Source organism: Lissotriton helveticus, chromosome 1_2 (assembly GCF_964261635.1).
Source record: "Lissotriton helveticus chromosome 1_2, aLisHel1.1, whole genome shotgun sequence".
Lineage (NCBI taxonomy): Eukaryota > Metazoa > Chordata > Amphibia > Caudata > Salamandridae > Lissotriton > Lissotriton helveticus.
This window is the reverse complement of record NC_136058.1, coordinates 181,956,815-181,975,582: the sequence shown is the minus strand read 5'-3', so window position 1 is coordinate 181,975,582 and position 18,768 is coordinate 181,956,815. Positions and strand designations below refer to the sequence as shown.

General features: G+C 49.9%; 1 protein-coding gene across 11 annotated transcripts in view; it reads left to right on the top strand.

Moving 5' to 3' along the window:
- OSBPL9 (oxysterol binding protein like 9) overlaps positions 1–18,768 on the top strand; it is a 1,511,872-nt gene that overhangs the window by 1,066,093 nt on the left and 427,011 nt on the right. The window lies entirely within an intron of this gene.

Here is an 18,768-nt window from a genome sequence, read left to right as displayed (position 1 = left end):
AACATACATGGACAACAGGACTATCTCATATTCATCATAATATTTACATGAAGCCAATCGTTAAAAAACATGGATACAGACAAGATGATCAGACAATCACAGATCATTCTTGATGTGTTATGTATAGAGACGGAATATACATAGCAATTCCATAGAGTTTGCTCCGCAGCTTCCAGCAAAAGAAACAAAATGAAAGCAGAATACTAATGAGAACTGTGAGTAATTTTGAGAAAGCTTTGTTAGCTCCCTTTCAGTCAGTTAATCAGGTTTCTTTTTTTAGAGGGGTGGGGCTGGTTGAGCATTAAAGAGCTCTTCTTAATGCACTGGTCATTTTTTTAATGCGATATCTATTTGAGAAGAAATTGCTCCTATGTTCTGATTCCCAGAAAATCTGTTGACAGAAAGGGTGTTGATTACCTACGCGAGGCAAAATTAGAGGAGGTTTCAAAATGTATGTAAACATAAAGTCTATGTTTTGGTGAGTTCCAGCATTATCCGGAGTGCTTCAACAAACAAGACCATTATTTGAGAACGCTCCCTCCTGAAAAACTAGGCTCTTTTTAACCAGTGCCTCCCTTTCTGATTATATTTTCTTTTCTGCTTTTTAAATGTTGACTTGTCACTTCTTGCAAAGAAGGGTTTTCTGGAAATATCCTGCTTGCAAAATTATTGTGTAACCAGTGCTTTAACACATTGCAGCATGCTGTCCTCATTTTTAACGGTCATCCACAGATCGGTTTTGGCTGGTTGTTTACAAAGGACCTCTTGCGGACCACACTAAAACTTAAAGTGGGTTCTGAACAGCCTATTGCTTAATGTTGGTTACATTTCTTGTCACTCATTTGCTTGCTTCTTATTTCATGGCTTTAATTCAATTTGTTGAATATGCCCTTCCCCTGAAGTCTATCTTCTTTAACATTCTTTTCATTAGATGAGTTGCATCCTTCTACAGCTCACATTCAACAAACTAATTTATTTATTTCTCTTTAAGCAATACATGAGTGCTGTTCTCTCCCCTGTTTGATACTCCCACTCCCTAAATAGCGCCCAACCCAGCATACTCCATGGTACTTCCTCCTCCACTTTCACCAAGACACCACCTTCTCTATGGCTTCACCCCATCCCATCCTTTAAAAAAAATGTACTTCCTCTGGCTCAAGTTCCTCTGTTTCGTTCCCACGTGGACTTCTCATTCACCAGCTTCTCAGTTTCACTCCCACCCATCCTGTCCTGGTAGTTTCCAAAGCAAATATTTTGTTTTCTGATTTTGCTGGGCTGAGAATCTCCCATTTGCTGCAGACCATCTGTTTTAAAAATAAGCTTTAGCACATGTTTTTTTTCTTTTTACTTGAGCTCTCCAAATGGTGTCACTCCATCACAGACAGTAAATAAAAAATTAAACAAATTGTTGGCCGCGTCATGTCATGCCTGCATGCACACGTTGTAGAAAAGGGCCTATTTGATATGGTCACCTACACAATTTGCCCTAGTACTGATGCTTTTTGACAGAAAATGTAGTGGGTCCCTGTTAATCAGGCTGCCAGTGTTCTTTCCCTTAAAACAAGGTAAATGTCTTATTGTAACTCAATTGGCAGGAACTTTAGCACCCCTTTAAGTCGCAGGTAAATGTACCCTGCTCTCTGAGGCCAGTAACAATGCTCGTCTGGCAGAAGGTGATCACTCCTCCTTCAGCAGGATGGCTAGCAAATTAGTGTCTCAAGGTCAGAGGCCTAAAAGCCTCTACCGATTTTGAAATGCGACCTTGGTTTCTCCCCAGACCTGGGCAATGCCACTCTCTGCCCTTAGGCCCATTTGGCACAGAAGCCTGTGGGAAATTAGATCGTCAGAAGGCGTGTTGCACGTACAGGCTAGGCATACCCCTAAGATGGGCCGCCTGAAGTTTCACCATCTTGTTTTTGGTGAAACTAGGAACTCTGGGTAACAATTATGCGCACTCCTCCCAGGAAGTGGTCATATAGTGGGGTGTAGTTACCCCATTGGCTACTACACTACACTCCCCTAAATTCAGTATTTAGGGGTGCCCCTGACACCAGAGCTTCAGATTTGTCTGCCTGGGGACCAATGAAGGACAAAGAAGAGCTGACTCCACAAGAATAGAGGACCTGCTCCGAAATTGGTGCCAAACCCTGCATGCCTGCTGGTAACCTCAACAATTGCCTGACCACTCGTCCAGAAGTTCAAAATCCTTCCCAAACTCTTGGAGGTCTGTTCATTGCTTCAACAATCACTTAGCATCTTCCTTGAGGTGAAGAAGCCATCCCCCTACATCTGCAGGCACAGACCGCACGTGTACGGTACTTGGTTTTGCTGGCCATCGAGCCCTCAGAGGGAGCATCTTGCCAGGAGGAGGTCATAGTGGTTCCAAGAGGTCAGCCCCATCTCTCCAGTGAGTTTCGAGATGTTAGACCCTCCAGGAGCTCCCCTGCACCAATACCCTGAATACCGGAGCATTTGCCACAAACAAGGCTTGTTGAGTGTCCAGACTGGACACCACAGGCGCGCCAGCACCGACCTGCCCAATGAGGGCTGTCAGGAACGACGAGGCTCACATCGAGAATGAAGACTGAGAAGTGTGAGAGCCTCCTACGCAAGTGGCCAGCCGGCCAAACACCTTTGCACCCTAGCCCAACGGTGTGGATTCATACAAACTCACTGTGCCCCCTTGTTCCCAAGACCCTCACCAACTGAACCCCCTCTGGATTCTGCCAGACTTGCAGTCTCATTATGACAGGTACTTTGGACTAAACCGTGTAGCACTAGAGGCTACCAACACGACTAGCACCTTTTCACCCCTGCACCTGCCCTGACCAAGGGAGATGCCACCCCCTGCCCTCAGGCACATGTGGCTCCAGGACAGGTGGGAATTAAGTTATGCAAGGAGGCGTGGAGCACACCCAGGTCAAACACACCCCTAAGGTGAGCTGCCTGATGTGCTCCACTCTAAGAAAATTCCACCATCTTATTGATGCTACAATTAGGAACACTGGAACAGGGTCCGGGCTGGACTGGCCATGCTAGGCATCAGGCGTTTCCCCGGGAGGATGAAAGGTTGGGGGCTGGTTTTGTTACTGGGCCCAGTTTTGCAGCGGCTTAATCCTCCTCTCCTAGAAAGAGAAGATATCACACATCATTACACATCAATTTGAAGCTGTGCCCAGAGTGCCTTCCTCTACTCAGGGTAGGTCATGCAACTCGGGGTCCAGTGGAGACCTCAGAGAGAATGGTATTATTTTTGAGAAACAAGCCAGGAGAGCTGCCTTGGAAGCCAAAATCCTGTCTAGAGAAAGGGCTGATATGGGTTTAGAACCCATCAATGGTAGCAGCATACTAATAAATAGAAGTAGAGATAAAAGCTTTGACTCGAAAATCCCAAAAGGTATTGTCCTAAAATACGTTGAAGGTTATGATATCACAACGTTTATTTTTTATTTTTTATTTGGAACATTTATATAGCGCAACAGATGCTTCAAGAAGAGGCGTCCCGGCGCTAGTCACAGCCTTTGAGAGAGCTTGTAGAATGAGAAGGCTTAGCTAAAAGTATTGGGGCACTCTACTATGGGAGCTGTTCTCAGGCAGATGCAGTGATAGACTCCTGACATTAAATGAAGCAGATGCTAAGTTCTATGACCCCATGAAGGATACCCTGATTGATGTGTTTGGACTCACAAATGAGGATTACAGGATTAAATTCTGATAGATACATCTGCCGTGTGGATTCCTCACCTTGTGAATATCCCCTTGCGTCAGCAACATTCGGAAATTCTTTTTGTAGCTTCGCGCCGACGTGGATCCGGACGTCACAGAGGCACGGCACCGCACGCGACCTCGCTGACGTCACCGGCGCCTATAACAGGCCCACGCCGGCGTGATGACATCAGTTCCCTTTTTTCCGCGTCGTCGACGCTAACGGTTTTCAGGGATCGTGTAGTAGCTTACAGTAACTTTGTTACTATTTCTTCGTATTTGTGTCTTTCTTCATTCTCTTCGAGATGTCGGCGAAGAAGACGGGATTTAAAGCCTGCGGTGAATGTGGCAAGACCATGTCAATCACCGACCCCCACGAATGTTGTGTATGGTGTTTGAGCTCCGACCATGATGTCGAGGACTGTTCCTGCTGCAAAAAGATGACTCCAAAAGCCTTAAGAGAGAGGGAGACAAAGCTCCTTATGGCGAAACTCAAAAGCAAAAAAGCTAAGAAGTCATCAAAATCTCGATCTCGCCGATCGAGGTCGAGGTCTCGTTCGAGGTCACACTCGGAGTCATCGTCAGCTCATGCTTCGAAGTCCTCGAAGAAGAAACACAGAAGGAAGTCCCATGAGTCACGTCATCACTCTGGGAAGGACTCTAGCTCAAAACCGAAGTCCCAGATCAAGCTTGTGAGTAAAGAAGTGGAGGTTTCGGAGTCGGAACATGAAGAGACTGTGCATCCGGTTTCACCCGAACCTCAGGAACAGGTCCATTCTCCGATTCCATCCAATCCTTCTGGTCAGGAGGATGAAGGTGAGGAGCAGGGGGCTGGTGGAGCCGAAGTTCCGGCACCCGATGGTTCATCGACTCCGGTTCCGGCACCCGAAGAAGAGGTCGACGTCGTATCGACTCCGCCTCCCCGGGAACAACCGAGAGGTCCGTATCCTGAGTTTCCGACTCCAGGTCAGGATCCTTCCCAGTTCCTGAACGCCATGTATGGTGTATATTCAAGGGCAATGTTGCCGTCTGGTGCACCTGTTGGTCCCACGGGTCCTATGGCCTTTAACCTAGGGGTTCCGCAGGCTTATGCCCCTGCACCCTTCATGCCCTTTATGCCGGCCCTACCGCCGCATTGGCATTTTCCGACACCACCGGTGTCGTCGACGCCAAAGCGCACGACGCCGGCTCCATCGACGCCGATCCCATCGACGCCGATACCCGTGACTCCGAGGCAAGATTCTGTCCGACCTCGTGTCGAGAAGCCTCGTCCGACGTCGGGTTCGACGCCGGCAGCGACCCCGTCGGAGTCGATTCCGAATCCTTTGACTTCGATTGTGAAAGAAAGGTCTCGGAGAAAGGCCCAGAGACTTTTGGAAGAGGAGAAATATGGGTATTCTGATACTGAGGAAGGAGAATTACAGGATTCTGAGGATCCCTTTGATGACTTATGTGAAGCCAGTGGTCTTGAACTGTCACCTGAATGGGAGTTGGCTTCTGTATCGAATGCTCCATCTAAGGATGTGGTGCCTTACCACACTATGATTAAGAAGGCAGCGAGTTTACTAAACATAACTCTGCCTACAGCTGATTATAAACCCAATATTTTAACTGAGGTACTTCATTCTCCCTCATCTGTGATCGAGCCTATGTTACCATTCAACGAGGCGTTGTCTGAACCTGTCTGAGGTCTGGAAGAAACCCTTGTCTGCTCCAGCGGTTTCTAGAACGGTGGCGAGAAGGTATAGAGCTGCACCGGATGATCCTGCATTTTTAACAACGCATCCTCTTCCTGAGAGTTTGGTAGTGCAGGCTGCCTGTTCTAAAAAATCTGCTGGGGCATTTCCACAGGTTCCTGGAGACAAGGAATCCAGGACACAGGACCAAAATGCAAAAAAGGTTTTTTCATCAGCCAGCATGGCATTGAAATCAACCAATGCTACGTGTTTGATGGGGAGATATATCCATGCTTTGATGGACTCTGTCAAACAACTTATTCCAAAGGTTCCTGAGGATGACAGGAAGGATTTTCAAGAAGTAATCTCGGACACCCAAGCAGCTGCGAGACAGGTCATCCAGAGTGGTTTGGACACTGCAGACTCGGTGGCAAGAGTCATGGGTTCCTCTGTGGCTACTAGGAGAGCTGCTTGGCTCAAATCTTCAGAGTTTTCTGCTGATGTCCAGTCTGCTTTAATGGACTTACCCTTTGATGGTTCAGGTCTGTTTGGAAAAAAAGCTGATACTGCCTTGGAGCGTTTTAAGGACAGTAGGGCCACTGCAAAATCTTTAGGCCTTCAATCCAGGGGTACTACCGGAAGACGCTTCAGAGGATTTGGCCGATCTTCCTTTCGATCTTACAGATCATTCCAGCAGCAGCAGCCTCAGCAGCAGCAGAACACGCTGTACAAGTCGTACAGAGGCAGACAAAGACCCCGTCCTAGAGGTCGTCAAGCTTCCTCCTCCTCCTCCTCCTCCTCTCCTTCCCAACCCCCGGCCAACGCAGCAAAGCAGCCCTAGATCCGCCATTCCGGATCATGTGGGCCCAGTAGGGGGTCGGCTTACTCATTTTCTACAAGATTGGGAATTTATAACATCGGATCTTTGGGTTCTCAATCTTGTAGAGAATGGGTATGCTCTTCCTTTCCAGGAATTCCCTCCCAATTACCCTCCTTGCCAGGGTTATTGTTCGGAAGACCACCTGCTTCTCTTGCAGGAAGAAGTCCTGGCATTATTTCGAAAGGGTGCAATAGAGGTGGTTCCAGAGCAGGAAAGGGGTCAGGGGTGCTACTCCCGGTATTTCCTGATCCCCAAGAAAGATGGCAGACTTCGGCCAATCCTGGACCTCAGGATTTTGAACCTTTACCTGAAGCAGGAAAAGTTCAAAATGCTCACTCTTGCACAGGTTCTTCAGGCGCTGTTGGAAGAGGACTGGATGGTGTCGATCGACTTGCAAGATGCGTATTTTCATATTCCCATCTTGAAGTCTCACAGAAAGTATCTCCGTTTCACGGTTGGGTCACAGCATTACCAGTTTGTGGTCCTTCCGTTTGGCCTTACTACTGCACCTCGAGTCTTCACCAAGGTGATGGCAGTGGTGGCAGCTCATCTCAGGAGAACGGGGATTCATGTATTTCCGTATCTAGACGACTGGCTGATCAAAGCGGAGTCGCCAGAGAAGGTGCTCCATCATCTGCAAGAGACAACTCAGTTGTTGCACAGGTTGGGTTTTTCGATAAATGTACCCAAGTCTCACCTGGTGCCCTCACAGCGCAACCTGTTCATAGGTGCGGTACTGGACACAACCGTATGTCGTGCATTCCCTCCCCCTCAAAGAGTTCGCGACATACGGGAGATGATTCCTTTATTTTACAATGGAGCGGTCGTTCCAGTCCTGAAGGTCCTTCGCCTACTCGGTCTGATGGCTTCATGCATTCTGTTGGTCAACCATGCACGCTGGCACATGAGGGCACTCCAGTGGTGCCTCCGCAGGCAGTGGTATCAGCACAACGGAGATCTCGGGGAGTCAGTGAGGATCTCCAGAGAAGCTGCAGCGGATCTGTCTTGGTGGAGCGTGGAAGGCAATCTGTCACAAGGAAAGCCTTTTCAACTTCCTCCATCGATGGCCACAGTGATAACGGATGCATCCACTCTCGGGTGGGGTGCTCATCTGGGAGACCTGGAGGTCAAGGGTCTTTGGTCTCCAGAGGAAAGGTTGCTTCACATCAACCTTCTAGAATTGCGGGCGATACGTTTGGCGCTCAAGGCCTTCCTCCCTTCCCTTCGCGGTAAGTCAGTCCAGATCCTGACGGACAACACGACCGCGATGTGGTACATCAACAAGCAGGGAGGAGTGGGGTCGCAGTGTCTCTGCAGAGAGGCTCTGCGTCTCTGGTCCTGGGTTCAGGACCATCAGATTTGTCTGATGGCAAATCATCTGGCCGGGGTTCTGAACGTTCGTGCAGACAGTCTCAGTCGGCAGTTCTCTGCCGATCACGAGTGGAGGCTTCACCCGGAGGTGGTTCACGACATCTTTCAGATATGGGGGACACCTCGGGTGGACCTGTTCGCCACTCACGAGAATGCTCACTGCCTGTCATTCTGCAGTCTCCAGTATCCGATGCAAGGAGCCTTGGGAGATGCGTTTCAGTTGAGTTGGGACTCGCAGCTCCTTTACGTGTTTCCTCCCATACCCTTGATTCCTCGGGTTCTGAGGAAGATTCGCCAAGACCGGGCCCAAGTCATATTGATCGCCCCGGATTGGCCAAGAAGGGTGTGGTATTCAGACCTTCTCCACCTCTCCTCTCACCCGCCGCTCCGTCTCCCTCACAGGGCAGATCTCCTCTCTCAGATGGAGGGGCAGGTTCTACACCCCCACCTCCAGACCTTACACCTTCATGCCTGGAGATTGAGCGGGGCAACCTGATTTCTTTTTCTCTCCCTCACGATGTGGTGGATGTCATTTTGTCAGCCAGGCGTGACTCCACTAAGTCCATCTATTCTTATAGGTGGTCTAAATTTGTTGTTTGGTGCAGGGAGAAGTCTATAGACCCTTTGAGGTCCCATTTATCTGATGTGCTCCAGTTTGCCCTTTCCCTGGCCCAGCAGGGGCTTGCTGTTGCCACGGTGAAGGGTTATCTGTCTGCGCTGTCGGCATTTATCTGTATGCCTGACCAGCCTTCTCTTTTTAAGTCTCCCATTGTTTTAAGGTTTTTGAAGGGCCTTACTAATAGGTTCCCTCCTACACCCTTTGTTGTGCCTCAGTGGGATTTGAATCTAGTTTTGACATTTTTGATGGGTGCTCCCTTTGAGCCTCTTCACAAGTGTCCCATGAGGTTTCTGACTTTGAAAACGGTTTTTCTCGTTGCAATCACCTTGGCAAGGAGGGTAAGTGAGCTTCAAGCTCTTAGTTCCAAGCCCCCATTCCTGACCATTCATGCTGAACGAATGGTTCTTAGGACCAGGGCTGCTTTTCTGCCTAAGGTGGTGACTCCTTTCCACCTTGGTCAATCCATTACCCTTCCTACCTTTTATCCTCCCCCTCACCCTTCCAAGGAGGAGGAGAGATTACACCGTCTTGACCCCAAGAGGGCGGTGTCTTTTTACTTGGACAGGACAAAAGACTGTCGAGTGGACGACCAGCTCTTCGTTGGCTTTGCTGGCTGCAAGAAAGGAAGAGCGGTCCATAAGAGGACTCTGTCGAGATGGATCGTCCTCTGCATTAAGATCTGCTACTCTTTGGCTGGTAAGGACCCTCCAGAGGGTATTAGAGCACATTCGACTAGAGCAAAGTCTGCAACATCTGCTTTGTCTAGAGGTGTTCCTGTTGAGGACATTTGCAGAGCCGCGACTTGGGCCTCCCTCCACACTTTCGCGAAGCACTACTGCTTGGATACCGAGGTGAGGAGGGACGGCCACTTCGCGCGCTCTGTCCTACATGATTTCCTGGTATAGCAGAGTGGACACCCTCCTCCGGGAGTGGGGACTGCTGTGGGACTCTATTCACAAGGTGAGGAATCCACACGGCAGATGTATCTATCAGAAGAACAAGTTACTTACCTTCGGTAACGCTTTTTCTGGTAGATACTATATCTGCCTGTGGATTCCTCACTGACCCACCCGCCTCCCCGTTGTCCACTCTGCTATGCCAGAGTTTCTATGATGTGTTATTTTATTGTCATGGAAATGTTCATTTCAAATGTTGTTATTGCATTTGCTTCACACTGTGTGTGTTACCTTGGTTTCTGTACTATGTATACTGTGTGTACTTCTACTATCATCGGTCCGTCCGTGCGCCTCGATGGCACGGAAAAAAGGGCGGAACTGATGTCATCACGCCGGCGTGGGCCTGTTATAGGCGCCGGTGACGTCAGCGAGGTCGCGTGCGGTGCCGTGCCTCTGTGACGTCCGGATCCACGTCGGCGCGAAGCTACAAAAAGAATTTCCGAATGTTGCTGACGCAAGGGGATATTCACAAGGTGAGGAATCCACAGGCAGATATAGTATCTACCAGAAAAAGCGTTACCGAAGGTAAGTAACTTGTTCTTCAGGGAGACTCTCAAAACCTCGAGTCAGTCCTGGGTAGACTTCAGCCAAATTACTACGTGCTGATTGAAAGGGAGCCAGGTACAAGACTATGATGGGTTTTGAAATGTAATTATGAAAAAGGATAAGTTGAGTAAATTTGTGTCTGAAAAATTGCATCAGTACTTGGTGGTCCTAGGTTTAGTCTGCCCCCAGAATTGGGAAAGAGGGCTGACCATTGGGTCAAGACTAGGATGTCCAAAAGAAAGGGAAAACTACCCCCCCCCACCCCCCGACTCCATCTCCCGGGAAATTGTGGAACAGTCTAAAGACAAAAACAAAGAGTCTTCTAAAGGCCCCCAAAAACCTGTTCATGAGGGTGTGCCCTGAGACACTTCACAGTACAAGGGTGGGTCCCAGGGTAAGAGCTGGGATCCCAAAAAGTCTTGGTGTTTCAATTGTAAAGCCAGTGGACACCGGACTGGAGACTCTACCTGTGCCAAAAAGGTTTACTCTAGTGCTCCCCTAGTTACCACTGGGGTGGTGAGTCTCTAGATGAGATCCTTCGTGTGCCCTGACCAGGTCAGAGAACACCCTGAAGCCACTTTGATCTCAGAGTGTGGGGTGAATGTAGATGCTCCGGCTGTTTGGCCCAGTAATCTGGAGAAATACAGACAACAGTCACATATTAATGGGGTTATTTGGAAGCACGGAGGGATACGGGCACAAGCATCACTATGGTGACTGAGAAACTGATATCTCCAAGGCAGTATTTAACTGAAGAAACCTATCCAGTCATCAGTGCTGATAACAAAACTAAGGTTCATCCCATGGCTGTGATGTCCTTAGAATTGGGGAGGGGGTGGTTACTGGCCCAAAGAAGGTGGTCGTGTCCACTACAATTCAAGTAGAATATCTGCTAGCGAATGATCTGGTGTTCTCAGCATGGGCTATGGTAAAACTTAAGTCCTTGCAACCATGCTGGGAATACCTGAAATGGGTGTGCGTAAAAACCCAAATGCAGAGCAAAGCTCAGGGTGAAAAAGAGGAATTGGAGCCCTGAAAAATGGCCCAATCCCTCAAGAGAAAAGGTAAGCAGGCTGGGAAACCAACATCTGAATACCCACAAGCTCAGTTCCCCTCTCTGCAGGGAGAAGACCCACCAGCCCAAGAGGGAACTGAGCCTCAGGATCTTGGGCCTAACCAGGCATAGTTCCTAGCCCCGGGGGACACTCTAGGAAAGAGCTGTGCCAGGGACAGGGGACCTGTCCCACTCTTGAGAGCCTGATACCGCAAGCTGCTGACCAGGAAAATGAAGATGTCGTGGCTCCTACAGAACCTATTGGGAGGAGAGACTCCTATATACTGAGGCCAGAGACCCCAAACTTGGTGTCACTAGGAGAAAGCTAGTGCCCAGAGTTCTTACTCACCTTAGCACACAACATCCCCTTAGCTTGGCATCTTGTCTATGCAAACACATGGCGTAGGTAGTCACCCGCCTCTACTGTCCAGATAGGGCCTAGAAGGTGAAGTAGTATTGTAACTCCTGTGTTACTTGTCAAGCCAGTGGCAAGACAGGTTGCCACCCAAAGGCCCCCTTTGAAAGGGTAGGGATTAACATGGTTGGTCTTCTCGACCCTTCCACTGTATCAGGAAACAGATTCATTCTAGTGGTAGTGGACCATGCCACTGGGTATCTGAAGCAATTCCACTTAGGACTGCCACTGATCCTGTCTAGTCCTCTTAAGTGTTTTTACAAGAGTGGGTTTTCATAAGGAAGAGGACGTATCAGATAGTGGTAGTACCTTCATGTCTGCATACCCAAAGGCAATGTGGAATGAGTGTGGTGCGACTTATAAGTTCACTACCCGATATCACCCACAAACAGATGGTTCAGTTGAGAGAGTCAACAAAACCATGAAACTCATGATCAAGGGACTCCCTAAAAAACTCGTAAGGAGCTGGGATGTCCTTTTGCCGTGACTGCTTTTTGCCCACAGAGAAGTTCCACTTAAGGGAATGAGCATTAGTCCCTTAGAACTTCCATTTAGTCATCCTGTAAGGAGACCCATAAGTCTTGTGAGGGAAGGCTGGGAGAAACCTCTCAAAGAACCTAAGCAAGACATGGTGGACTATGTACTAGGCGTACATTCAAGAATTGCTGAGTATGTGGAAAAAGCATCCAAAAAACTTGAGGCCCATGAAGAGCTCCAGAAGCTCTGGTATCACCAAAAGGCTGCACTGGTGGATTTTCAACCAGGGCATATGGAGTGCTCCAAACCTATCCTTGAAAGGAAAGGCTGAGGTCACCTACTTAGTTGACCTAGGCACTAGCAGGAGCCCTCACAAGGTGATCCATGTGAGGCCCCTAAAGCTTTTCCATGACAGGGCTGATGTGCCATGCTGATGGTCACTGGTGAGGACCAGGAGGAAAAGAGTGAAGCTCTTAACTGACCTCCTCTCCCACTGTCAGTTGATGGAGGTGTCTTCTCAGACACATCTCTGCTCAACAGCAAGCTGGCTGCAGGTAAGTTCTTGAGCAGTATGCTGGGCGCTTTTTCCTCATGCAAAAATAACAATTGATGGACAGAATTCAGATTAATGTCATACATTCACCCCAGTACAGAGATCTGGGACTTAATCCATTGTTTTTTCGTTCACCATGCCATTCCAGTTTGACCCCAGCCATATGAAAATCAGTCTTGACCCTGTGCCTCATGGGAACAGTCCAGCCCGAATTGTCAGGCTTGGTTCTCCCTGGACTGGAAAAAGCATCCTAGGACCGGTTTCGGGGTTTCACCCCTCTTCAGCCAGGATAACTTGACTCAAGTGGCATGGAGAGCAGGGGACCCACGTCTGGGCATTCCCGTCCCACTCGGGGTGACAAATGCAAAAACAACAATTGATGGACAGAACGCAGAACAATTTCATACATTCAACCCAGCTGAGATCTGGGCTTAAATCCATCGTTTTTTTGCTCACCATGCCATTCCAGTTTAAACCCAGCCATATGCAAATCAGTCTTAACCCTGTGCCTCATGGGAACAGTCCAGCCCGAACTTCCATGCCAAGTTCTCCCTGGACTGGAAACAAGCATCCTAGGAGCGGTTTCGGGGTTTCACTCCTCTTCAGCCTGGATAGCTTGACTCCAGTGGCATGGAGAGCAGGGGACCCACGCCTGGGCATACCCGTCCTACTCAGGTTGACAAATGCAAAAGCAACAATTGATGGACAGAATGCAGAACAATGTCATACATTCACCCCAGTACAGAGATCTGGGCCTAAATCCATCGTTTTTTGCTCACCATGCTGATGACTGCTGTTAGCTAGAAACCGGACCCATGATTTTTATTTTTTTTAAATCTTTTTATTGGTATTTGTAAATGCAAAAAACACATTAGGCACATCTGCACAGTCGAAGTACTACTTCCAGTTTACATAGGCGGCGAAACATCAACAGTGCGATACATCAAGAGCGCTATGCCAGTACATGTTAATAGTTCGTGGGCAGGATACAAGCGCCCAAGTGTGCCTTCTCGTTGGTAAGCAGTAGTTAGCTCGCTCCACCCTTCTGCAGGGCAAGGGACAGGTTGATTTAATCATCCCAGCCCCAGATGGTGATCATGTGCAATAGAACAAGAACAAAAACAGCTAACTGCGACACGGTCACCAAATTACATTACCATTTGCCCCAATTCCCAGCCCCTCTAGCCCAGGGACCACCCCCGCCCCTGCTCATTTGACTCGTGCAGTTCCGCAGCAGGCGCGCCCCGCCATTGCGTCGCTTAATGCACCAAAGCAAACTTTCGATGCAGCGGCCACTGCGTCCCCTTCCCTGCCTCTTGCGGTGTCAGCCTAGTGCCCCGCCATCCCCACTGCTGTAGCGTCTCCCGCCTCCTGCAGAGTGCTTAGCATGTGTTACCACCTCTCTGCCATGGGATCCTTACGGAGACCCAGGGTCTCCTCCCTTCGAATGGCTGTCCACTCTGCACGCGCCCAGGACGAGAACGACAGAACCCACGCCCTGTTGCTGGGCGAGTCCCTCTCCTTCCATCGCCTGGTGAGAAGTCGTACCGCCGTCACCATCCCCAGATCGAGGAATCTGGACGACGCTTTGTCTTTAGGTGGCCTTTTGAAGTGGTGCAGGAGGTACTCGGGCCAGTTCCCATGAGGCACAGGGTCAGACTGATTTGCATATGGCCATGTTTGAACTGGGGTGGCGGAGTGAGTTAAAGAACGGTGATGGATTAAACCAGATCAGTTGACTGGGGGTGAGTGTTTGTATTGTCAACGCTCCGTCCATCATCACCTTTGGTTTTTCTTTGTTCGCCCTAAGTTGGCAGGGTATGCTCAGACGTGAGTCCCTTGCTCACTTTGCCACTGGAGTCAAGCAAGCCCGGCTGAAGACGGCTGTAATGCCAGAAACCGGTCCTGGGAAGCTTGATTCCGGTCCAGGGAAGACATGGCTTGGCAGTTCGGGCTGGACTGTTCCCATGAGACACAGGGTCAGACTGATTTGCATATGGCCATGTTTGAACTGGGGTGGCGGAGTGAGCTAAAGAACGGTGATGGATTAAACCCTGATCAGTTGACTGGGGGTGAGTGTTTGTATTATCAACGCTACGTCCATCATCACCTTTGGTTTTTCTTTGTTCGCCCTAAGTTGGCAGGGTATGCTCAGACGTGAGTCCCTTGCTCACTTTGCCACTGGAGTCAAGCAAGCCCGGCTGAAGACGGCTGTAATGCCAGAAACCGGTCCTGGGAAGCTTGATTCCGGTCCAGGGAAGACATGGCTTGGCAGTTCGGGCTGGACTGTTCCCATGAGGCACAGGGTCAGACTGATTTGCATATGGCCATGTTTGAACTGGGGTGCGGAGTGAGCTAAAGAAGGGTGATGGATTAAACCCAGATCAGTTGACTGGGGGTGAGTGTTTGTATTGTCAACGCTCCGTCCATCATCACCTTTGGTTTTTCTTTGTTCGCCCTAAGATGGCAGGGTATGCTCAGACGTGAGTCCCTTGCTCCCTTTGCCACTGGAGTCAAGCAAGCCCGGCTGAAGACGGCTGTAATGCCAGAAACCGGTCCTGGGAAGCTTGATTCCGGTCCAGGGAAGACATGGCTTGGCAGTTCGGGCTGGACTGTTCCCATGAGGCACAGGGTCAGACTGATTTGCATATGGCCATGTTTGAACTGGGGTGGCGGAGTGAGCTAAAGAACGTTGATGGATTAAACCCAGATCAGTTGACTGGGGGTGAGTGTTTGTATTGTCAACGCTCCGTCCATCATCACCTTTGGTTTTTCTTTGTTTGCCCTAAGTTGGCAGGGTATGCTCAGACGTGAGTCCCTTGCTCACTTTGCCACTGGAGTCAAGCAAGCCCGACTGAAGACGGCTGTAATGCCAGAAACCGGTCCTGGGAAGCTTGATTCCGGTCCAGGGAAGACATGGCTTGGCAGTTCGGGCTGGACTGTTCCCATGAGGCACAGGGTCAGACTGATTTGCATATGGCCATGTTTGAACGGGGGTGGCGGAGTGAGCTAAAGAACGGTGATGGATTAAACCCAGATCAGTTGACTGGGGGTAAGTGTTTGTATTGTCAACGCTCCGTCCATCATCACCTTTGGTTTTTCTTTGTTCGCCCTAAGTTGGCAGGGTATGCTCAGACGTGAGTCCCTTGCTCACTTTGCCACTGGAGTCAAGCAAGCCCGGCTGAAGACGGCTGTAATGCCAGAAACCGGTCCTGGGAAACTTGATTCCGGTCCAGGGAAGACATGGCTTGGCAGTTCAGGCTGGACTGTTTCCATGAGGCACAGGGTCAGACTGATTTGCATATGGCCATGTTTGAACTGGGGTGGCGGAGTGAGCTAAAGAACGGTGATGGACTAAACCCAGATCTTTTGACTGGGGGTGAGTGTTTGTATTGTCAACGCTCCGTCCATCATCACCTTTGGTTTTTCTTTGTTCGCCCTAAGTTGGCAGGGTATGCTCCGACGTGAGTCCCTTGCTCACTTTGCCACTGGAGTCAAGCAAGCCCGGCTGAAGACGGCTGTAATGCCAGAAACCGGTCCTGGGAAGCTTAATTCCGGTCCAGGGAAGACATGGCTTGGCAGTTCGGGCTGGACTGTTCCCATGAGGCACAGGGTCAGACTGATTTGCATATGGCCATGTTTGAACTGGGGTGGCGGAGTGAGCTAAAGAACGGTGATGGATTAAACTTAGATCAGTTGACTGGGGGTGAGTGTTTGTATTGTCAACGCTCTGTCCTTCATCACCTTTGGTTTTTCTTTGTTCGCCCTAAGTTGGCAGGGTATGCTCAGACGTGAGTCCCTTGCTCACTTTGCCACTGGAGTCAAGCAAGCCCGGCTGAAGACGGCTGTAATGCCAGAAACCGGTCCTGGGAAGCTTGATTCCGGTCCAGGGAAGACATGGCTTGGCAGTTCGGGCTGGACTGTTCCCATGAGACACAGGGTCAGACTGATTTGCATATGGCCATGTTTGAACTGGGGTGGCGGAGTGAGCTAAAGAACGGTGATGGATTAAACCCTGATCAGTTGACTGGGGGTGAGTGTTTGTATTGTCAACGCTACGTCCATCATCACCTTTGGTTTTTCTTTGTTCGCCCTAAGTTGGCAGGGTATGCTCAGACGTGAGTCCCTTGCTCACTTTGCCACTGGAGTCAAGCAAGCCCGGCTGAAGACGGCTGTAATGCCAGAAACCGGTCCTGGGAAGCTTGATTCCGGTCCAGGGAAGACATGGCTTGGCAGTTCGGGCTGGACTGTTCCCATGAGGCACAGGGTCAGACTGATTTGCATATGGCCATGTTTGAACTGGGGTGCGGAGTGAGCTAAAGAAGGGTGATGGATTAAACCCAGATCAGTTGACTGGGGGTGAGTGTTTGTATTGTCAACGCTCCGTCCATCATCACCTTTGGTTTTTCTTTGTTCGCCCTAAGATGGCAGGGTATGCTCAGACGTGAGTCCCTTGCTCCCTTTGCCACTGGAGTCAAGCAAGCCCGGCTGAAGACGGCTGTAATGCCAGAAACCGGTCCTGGGAAGCTTGATTCCGGTCCAGGGAAGACATGGCTTGGCAGTTCGGGCTGGACTGTTCCCATGAGGCACAGGGTCAGACTGATTTGCATATGGCCATGTTTGAACTGGGGTGGCGGAGTGAGCTAAAGAACGTTGATGGATTAAACCCAGATCAGTTGACTGGGGGTGAGTGTTTGTATTGTCAACGCTCCGTCCATCATCACCTTTGGTTTTTCTTTGTTTGCCCTAAGTTGGCAGGGTATGCTCAGACGTGAGTCCCTTGCTCACTTTGCCACTGGAGTCAAGCAAGCCCGACTGAAGACGGCTGTAATGCCAGAAACCGGTCCTGGGAAGCTTGATTCCGGTCCAGGGAAGACATGGCTTGGCAGTTCGGGCTGGACTGTTCCCATGAGGCACAGGGTCAGACTGATTTGCATATGGCCATGTTTGAACGGGGGTGGCGGAGTGAGCTAAAGAACGGTGATGGATTAAACCCAGATCAGTTGACTGGGGGTAAGTGTTTGTATTGTCAACGCTCCGTCCATCATCACCTTTGGTTTTTCTTTGTTCGCCCTAAGTTGGCAGGGTATGCTCAGACGTGAGTCCCTTGCTCACTTTGCCACTGGAGTCAAGCAAGCCCGGCTGAAGACGGCTGTAATGCCAGAAACCGGTCCTGGTAAACTTGATTCCGGTCCAGGGAAGACATGGCTTGGCAGTTCAGGCTGGACTGTTTCCATGAGGCACAGGGTCAGACTGATTTGCATATGGCCATGTTTGAACTGGGGTGGCGGAGTGAGCTAAAGAACGGTGATGGACTAAACCCAGATCTGTTGACTGGGGGTGAGTGTTTGTATTGTCAACGCTCCGTCCATCATCACCTTTGGTTTTTCTTTGTTCGCCCTAAGTTGGCAGGGTATGCTCCGACGTGAGTCCCTTGCTCACTTTGCCACTGGAGTCAAGCAAGCCCGGCTGAAGACGGCTGTAATGCCAGAAACCGGTCCTGGGAAGCTTAATTCCGGTCCAGGGAAGACATGGCTTGGCAGTTCGGGCTGGACTGTTCCCATGAGGCACAGGGTCAGACTGATTTGCATATGGCCATGTTTGAACTGGGGTGGCGGAGTGAGCTAAAGAACGGTGATGGATTAAACTTAGATCAGTTGACTGGGGGTGAGTGTTTGTATTGTCAACGCTCCGTCCTTCATCACCTTTGGTTTTTCTTTGTTCGCCCTAAGTTGGCAGGGTATGCTCAGACGTGAGTCCCTTGCTCACTTTGCCACTGGAGTCAAGCAAGCCCGGCTGAAGACGGCCGTAATACCAGAAACCGGTCCTGGGAAGCTTGATTCCGGTCCAGGGAAGACATGGCTTGGCAGTTCGGGCTGGACTGTTCCCATGAGGCACAGGGTCAGACTAATTTGCATATGGCCATGTTTGAACTGGGGTGGCGGAGTGAGCTAAAGAACAGTGATGGATTAAACCCAGATCAGTTGACTGGGGGTGAGTGTTTGTATTGTCAACGCTCCGTCCATCATCACCTTTGGTTTTTCTTTGTTCGCCCTAAGTTGGCAGGGTATGCTCAGACGTGAGTCCCTGGCTCACTTTGCCACTGGAGTCAAGCAAGCCCGGCTGAAGACGGCTGTAATGCCAGAAACTGGTCCTGGGAAGCTTGATTCCGGTCCAGGGAAGACATGGCTTGGCAGTTCGGGCTGGACTGTTCTTATGAGGCACACGGTCAGACTGATTTGCATATGGCCATGTTTGAACTGGGGTGGCGGAGTGAGCTACAGAACGTTGATGGATTAAACCCAGATCAGTTGACTGGGGGTGAGTGTTTGTATTGTCAACGCTCCGTCCATCATCACCTTTGGTTTTTCTTTGTTCGCCCTAAGTTGACAGGGTATGCTCAGACGTGAGTCCCTTGCTCACTTTGCCACTGGAGTCAAGCAAGCCCGGCTGAAGACGGCTGTAATGCCAGAAACCGGTCCTGGGAAGCTTGATTCCGGTCCAGGAAAGACATGG